At 35.9% G+C, this 6356-nt stretch overlaps 2 long non-coding RNA genes across 3 annotated transcripts; both read right to left on the bottom strand.

Annotated features, from left to right (window-relative positions):
- Nucleotides 1187-2906, bottom strand: LOC110262573. Its single transcript, XR_002347358.1, has 2 exons — nt 2726-2906; nt 1187-1296 (listed from the first exon to the last, which is right to left on the bottom strand). It is a non-coding gene; the product is annotated as an uncharacterized LOC110262573 (long non-coding RNA).
- Nucleotides 2939-3700, bottom strand: LOC107644276. Of its 2 annotated transcripts, XR_002347357.1 has the most exons (4): nt 3518-3700; nt 3369-3422; nt 3095-3196; nt 2939-3013 (listed from the first exon to the last, which is right to left on the bottom strand). It is a non-coding gene; the product is annotated as an uncharacterized LOC107644276 (long non-coding RNA). The 2 variants fall into 2 exon arrangements; XR_001621289.2 differs by lacking the exon at nt 3518-3700 and having other exon boundaries at nt 3369-3442.

Genomic DNA, 6356 nt, shown 5'->3' with positions numbered 1-6356 from the left:
ATTATTTGAAATAGAATGAAGTGGCAATCCAACAATCAAAATCAAATGAACCAAAGCTGTATAGTACAGTGAAAATTGGCTGTCTGAGACTGGTTCAAAACATTTGGCAAACTAAAAAAGTAAAAGCACTCGTTAGGAGGGAATCAGAATAATGACAATTAGTTTAATTACTATATATGTGCTACTAAACTTACATCTGCTCAAACATTTCATTACGCAAATCCTTATAACATCTTTGCTCCAAATTCTCAGTTATCTGCAAAGATATAATAGAGAAACTTAGATTGAAGCAAGTACAATATTCTGACCCCCAAACTAATAACTTCAGACTTGATCAATGATCTCAGATATCGTTCCACCACATTAGCATATTAAATATCAAGACTAACAACTATTAAAGACTAAAGAGAATAGCTAGCTAAACTGCCATAATTCGTCATGATTACATTATACAACATAGATTGCCACAAGCAGGCACAACCCGCCTAGACATAACCCCCAACCCCATTTTGCTATGAAATTGGAATCAGACTTCACAATTCACACACACCCAATTTTCTCACCTGAAAAACATTTTCACATCAAAATTTTCCTCCATAATTTAACTTTTCATTACTACATAGTACATACAAATAATCAGAACTTAAAAAGAATTTTAAAAAATAACTGAAATAGCTGTTCATCACGGTTACAACAATTAGAATTTTGCACAAATTACACTAAGAATTAAAAAACCAAGTCAAAATCCAGCTGTATTCCGACATAAACAAATGAAACCAAAACAATGGATGAAAATCGGAAGCTAAGCTAAGCTACATTGATTCACTCACCTAAAAATCGAAATGAAAGATATTCTGCTTCGTTGCAGAATCAAGATTCTTCGTTACACTAATAGACTCAGGTTTTCAGAATCAAAATTGGAAGAGATTAGAAGAAGGAGGGAAAGTGAAAAATGGAAAGAGAAGGAGTACATAATTGAATGTTGTTGGGAGTAATGGGAATGGAGTCGGAAGAAGTGAAAGAGAAGGTTGAAGTGTTCGTTCGTCTTCATTGGGAAACTATAATTAATCATGTGCTAAAACCTATAGATATTGCATATTTTAACTCTAATAATTTAGACCAATTCTAAATATGCATAGGAAAATAAGTAAATAAATTAGGTGAAGAAAAAGTATGAAAGTAAAACCTGCTTTTTATAAAACCCCCAAAAGAAATATTGATCTGAACCCTTATATAGGAAGGAGAAGAATTAGTAGATATAACCACCATGTAAGAATAATTCTCCTGCCTCTTCAGCTATTCAACAAAGCAATAATTTGAGATGTCAAAACAAATAAATAGATAAATAAGCAAGATTTCAGCTATATACTTATTCATATTTTACAAGTGTGGTGCACACAGTGTAGTTAGCAGCCAAGGGTGCAGTGGCGCCTCAGGAATGTTAAGGGATTCTGAGTGTGACAGTACACCAATTCTAAGAATGGATTTTCATAATTTTCTTATCAACATGGTTTTTCCTGGATATCTTCGATTAATTTTATGATTATACTAAGCTTTTTCACATTTTCTTCTACATTAGATAGTATTTTCTAACAGATTATGATTAATTTTAGCATATGAACGAAACTTTTTCATCATTACTTAGTCATGTCAAGGTAGGCTATGCATGTAATTAATCAAATCACACAAAAAAGCCTAGTAAATCACACATATATACCTATTTAATTTGTCCTATTTTTATTTTATAGTAAAATTTTAAAAGTCATTATTTATTGTAAGAGATTTATATATAACTGGTAATGATTAGTGGATGTGTGATGCAAGATATAAATATAAGATAAGGATTTTGTATTTGTAATTTGTGAATATGAACGAAAGCAAAGCAATAAATGAAAGTTAATAAAGAGGAGGAAGGGGGAGGGAGGGGGAACCTGATTTCTGGAGAGGCCAGTTTGCCACGCCAAGAGATGCTTATCTGCATCACTTGGATACTTGAGAAAGTGACCAGAAAATAAGAAACTACTCACAGGTATTGGAGACTATCTAATTGGCCGAGAGTGGAAGGAATCACCCCAGAGAATCAATTATTGGAAAGATCCAATGTCTGAAGCTTTGGAAGGGTTCCAAGCTCTGGCAGAATTTGACCTGAGATATTGTTGTTCTACAGTAACCTACCCATAACGTGGAGAATTATGCTTAGGTTTCTCAGAAGGTGATACAAACTCCAATACTACAGACATGAAAACGAAAACTAAAGGAATACTGGAACAGAAAAAGAAAAAGGAAGATGTTGAGGTGAATACACATAAGGACAAGCACTACTTAGAAACCAGTAATTGTAATAACCGAAACAAGAAGAAAAATAAGATAAACATTATTACATGTTGGGATCACATCACATGTATGAGAAAATGATGCATTGACACTATTGTTTTTCAAATCCACCAAAGTCCCCCTTTTTCCTTTTAGTGTTGACTTTTAGTTCAATATTTTCAATCAAACACTTGTTTTATTACTTACAAACCAAGTTGGTCAAGAAAAGATTAGTGTCTAACCACTGTGCTGAAGAGAACAACAGAAATGGTACTAGTGATCATGATGGCATTCTCACGCAACGTAGTGTGGCCTAGCCTTGTAAACTGCATGTCAAAGATTCAGTTTATTACTAAACCAGACACAGATTTAGTTAGTATTGAAAGCTAGCCATGAAGTTTGATTACTTCACCTGGTTGTAAGCAAGTGCTATAGAAACAGCACCTTGCATAAGACCAGACCACTAGATTGTGACCTGTGAAACAAGATCATAGGAGACAGGAGTCATGTACCAAGGAAGGCTCTGAAAAGAAATTTAAACAGGGAAAGAAAACACATACTTGTTGCTTCATGTCAATTTTCACATGTGGGGATTTCTGAAGCAAATTGGATAAGAATGAGAGAGGGAAAAACAAATGTTGCTCTTCCAACTAGGATAAATCCTAGAAGCACTGAACTGATCCCAACTGATTTTCCAGGACTAATGAATCAAGAGAGCAAAAATGTTAATTAAAATTTTCACGTTTTACAAAGTTTATTAATCTAGAAATGTTAGTATTACCTTTGGCTTATGAATCGCCACTTCTCTATGTCCAGTGCATCCATCCCAACATAAAGGAATATAAATATCTCAGCAATGAATGACAATGTTGCAAAAACATGCCTGCAATAGGTTAATTCAGATCAGCAATCTCATAATAAATCAAACATGTTGAAATTTTTGACGTACTTGGTTGTGACTCTTGAAAATAAAATTATTAGTATTGGAATTAATTGCATCAGTAATGAATAGACATGGAAAAATACCTCCATTAAAATTAAAAGGAGATTCTCACCTCAACAAGCATGTATGAAAGGTAAGCCATCAGTATCATAAGAGCAACCCTAACCTGAGACATGATTAGACAATAAACACATTCCTCAATTTTCCCAATCTGAGAATAGAATTAGCTTCCTAAGATTACGGAGGAGAAAAAATCCTAACTTGAGACATGATTGTAGCGAGCAGTGAGGATTACAGCAGAGACGGCTCAGGCAGAGCAGCGAGGACGTGAGGCATTGACGAGCCGACGACGACCATTGAGCAGCGACGACGACCAGAGACGGCTCAGGCTGTGCAAGGCAGAGAAGAGGGATTACAGCAGTGGCGGATTGGTGCACGAAATTGTGATCATCAATGGCACCAACAACTTGGTACGCACAATTGAAATCTCAACTCTTTGTCACAACTCCGCACATCTAACCAGCAAGTGCACTGGGTCGTCCAAGTAATAAACCTTACGTGAGTAAGGGTCGATCCCACGGAGATTGTCGCAGTCATCCCTTCCCAGATCCTACTCGGAATACCACAGACAAGGTTTAGACTTTTCGGATCTCAGGAATGGCCGCCAATAATTTTAGCCTATACCACAAAGACTCTGATCTCATGGAATGGAAGGCTCGGTTGTCAGGCGAGGAAACCATGCATCATGAATCAGGAGGCTAAGAGATACACACTTAATCGAAGGTAGAACGGAGGTGGTTGTGAGGCACGCATTCATAGGTTGAGAATGGTGATGAGTGTCACGGATCATGACATTCATCAGGTTGAAGTGCGAGTGAATATCTTGGAATAAGAATAAGCTTGAATTGAATAGAAAAACAATAGTACTTTGCATTAATTCATGAAGAACAGCAGAGCTCCACACCTTAATCTATGGTGTGTAGAAACTCCACCGTTGAAAATACAAAAGTGATAATGGAGGTCCAGGCATGGCCGAATGGCCAGCCTCCCCAAAGAGGTTTCAATCATCAAAACATGATTAAAATATGATTCAAGGATGAAAATACAATAGCAAAAGGTCGTATTTATAGAAAACTAGTAGCCTAAGGTTACAGAATCAAGTAATTAATGTAGAAATCTTCTTCCGGGCCCACTTGGTGTGTGCTTAGGCTGATCACTGAAGCTTTCACATGTAGAGACTTTTCTTGGAGTTAAACGCCAGCTTTTGTGCCAGTTTGGGCGTTTAACTCCAGCTTTTATGCCAGTTCTGGCGTTTTGACGCCAGAATTTTTATGCTGACTTAAAACGCCGGTTTGGGCCATCAAATCTCGGGCAAAGTATGGACTATTATATATTTCTGGAAAGCCCAGGATGTCTACTTTCTAACGCAATTGAGATCGCGCTTATTGAGCTTTTGTAGCTCCAGAAAATTCACTTCGAGTGCAGGGAGGTCAGAATCCAACAGCATCTGTAGTCCTTTTTCAGCCTCTGAATAAGATTTTTGCTCAGGTCCCTCAATTTTAGCTAGAAAATACCTGAAATCATAGAAAAATACACAAAATCATAGTAAAGTCCAGAAATATAATTTTTATTTAAAAACTAATAAAAATGTAATAAAAACTAACTAAAACATACTAAAAACATACTAAAAATAATGCCAAAAAGCATATAAATTATCCGCTCATCACAACACCAAACTTAAATTGTTGCTTGTTCCCAAGCAACTAAAAACAAAGTAGGATAAAAAGAATAGAATATACAATGAATTCCAAAAACATCTATGAGGATCAGTTTTAATTAGATGAGCGGGGCTTTTAGCTTTTTGCTTCTGAACAATTTTGGGATCTCACTTTATCCTTTGAAATTCAGAATGATTGGCATCTATAGGAACTCAGAATTCAGATAGTGTTATTGATTCTCCTAGTTCAGTATGTTGATTCTTGAACACAATTACTTTATGAGTCTTGGCCGTGACCCTAAGCATTTTGTTTTCCAGTATTACCACCAGATACACAAATGCCACAAACACATAACTGGGTGAACCTTTTCAGATTGTGACTCAGCTTTCCTAGAGTCCCCAATTAGAGATGTCCAGAGCTCTTAAGCACACTCTTTTTGCTTTAGACCACGACTTTAACTGCTCAGTCTCAAGTTTTCACTTGACACCTTCACGCCACAAGCACATGGTTAGGGACATCTTGGTTTAGCCGCTTAGGCCAGGATTTTATTCCTGTGGGCCCTCCTATCCACTGATGCTCAAAGCCTTAGATCCTTTTTATTTTACCCTTGCCTTTTGGTTTAAAGGGCTATTGGCTTTTTCTGCTTGCTTTTTCTTTCTCTTTTTTTTTTCTTTTTCTTTTTTTCTTTATTTTTTGCCTCTTTTTTTCGCATATATTTTTTTCTGCAAGCTTTTCACTGCTTTTTCTTGCTTCAAGAATCATTTTTATGATTTTTCAGATTATCAATAACATTTCTCCTTTTTCATTATTCTTTCAAGAGCCAATAATTTTAACATTCATAGACAACAAATTCAAAAATATGCACTGTTCAAGCATTCATTCAGAAAATAAAAAGTATTGCCACCACATCAAAATAATTAAACTATTTTAAAATTCGAAATTCATGTACTTCTTTTTCTTTTTCAATTAAAAATATTTTTCATTTAAGAAAGGTGATGGATTCATAGGACATTCATAGCTTTAAGGCATAGACACTAAGACACTAATGATCATGTGATAAAGACACAAACATAGATAGAACATAAAGTATAGGAAACGAAAAACAGAAAAAATAAAGAACAAGGAAATTAAAGAACGGGTCCACCTTAGTGATGGCGGCTTGTTCTTCCTCTTGAAGATCTTATGTGGAGTGCTTGAGCTCCTCAATGTCTCTTCCTTGCCTTTGTTGCTCCTCCCTCATGACTCTTTGTTCTTCTCTAATTTCATGGAGGAGGATGGAATGCTTTTGGTGCTCCACCCTTAGTTGTCCCATATTGGAACTTAATTCTCCTAGGGAGGTGTTGATTTGCTCCCAATAGTTTTGTGGAGGAAAATGCATCCCT

This window comes from Arachis ipaensis, chromosome B05, assembly GCF_000816755.2.
Source record: "Arachis ipaensis cultivar K30076 chromosome B05, Araip1.1, whole genome shotgun sequence".
Lineage (NCBI taxonomy): Eukaryota > Viridiplantae > Streptophyta > Magnoliopsida > Fabales > Fabaceae > Arachis > Arachis ipaensis.
This window is presented reverse-complemented; position numbering and strand designations above follow the sequence as displayed.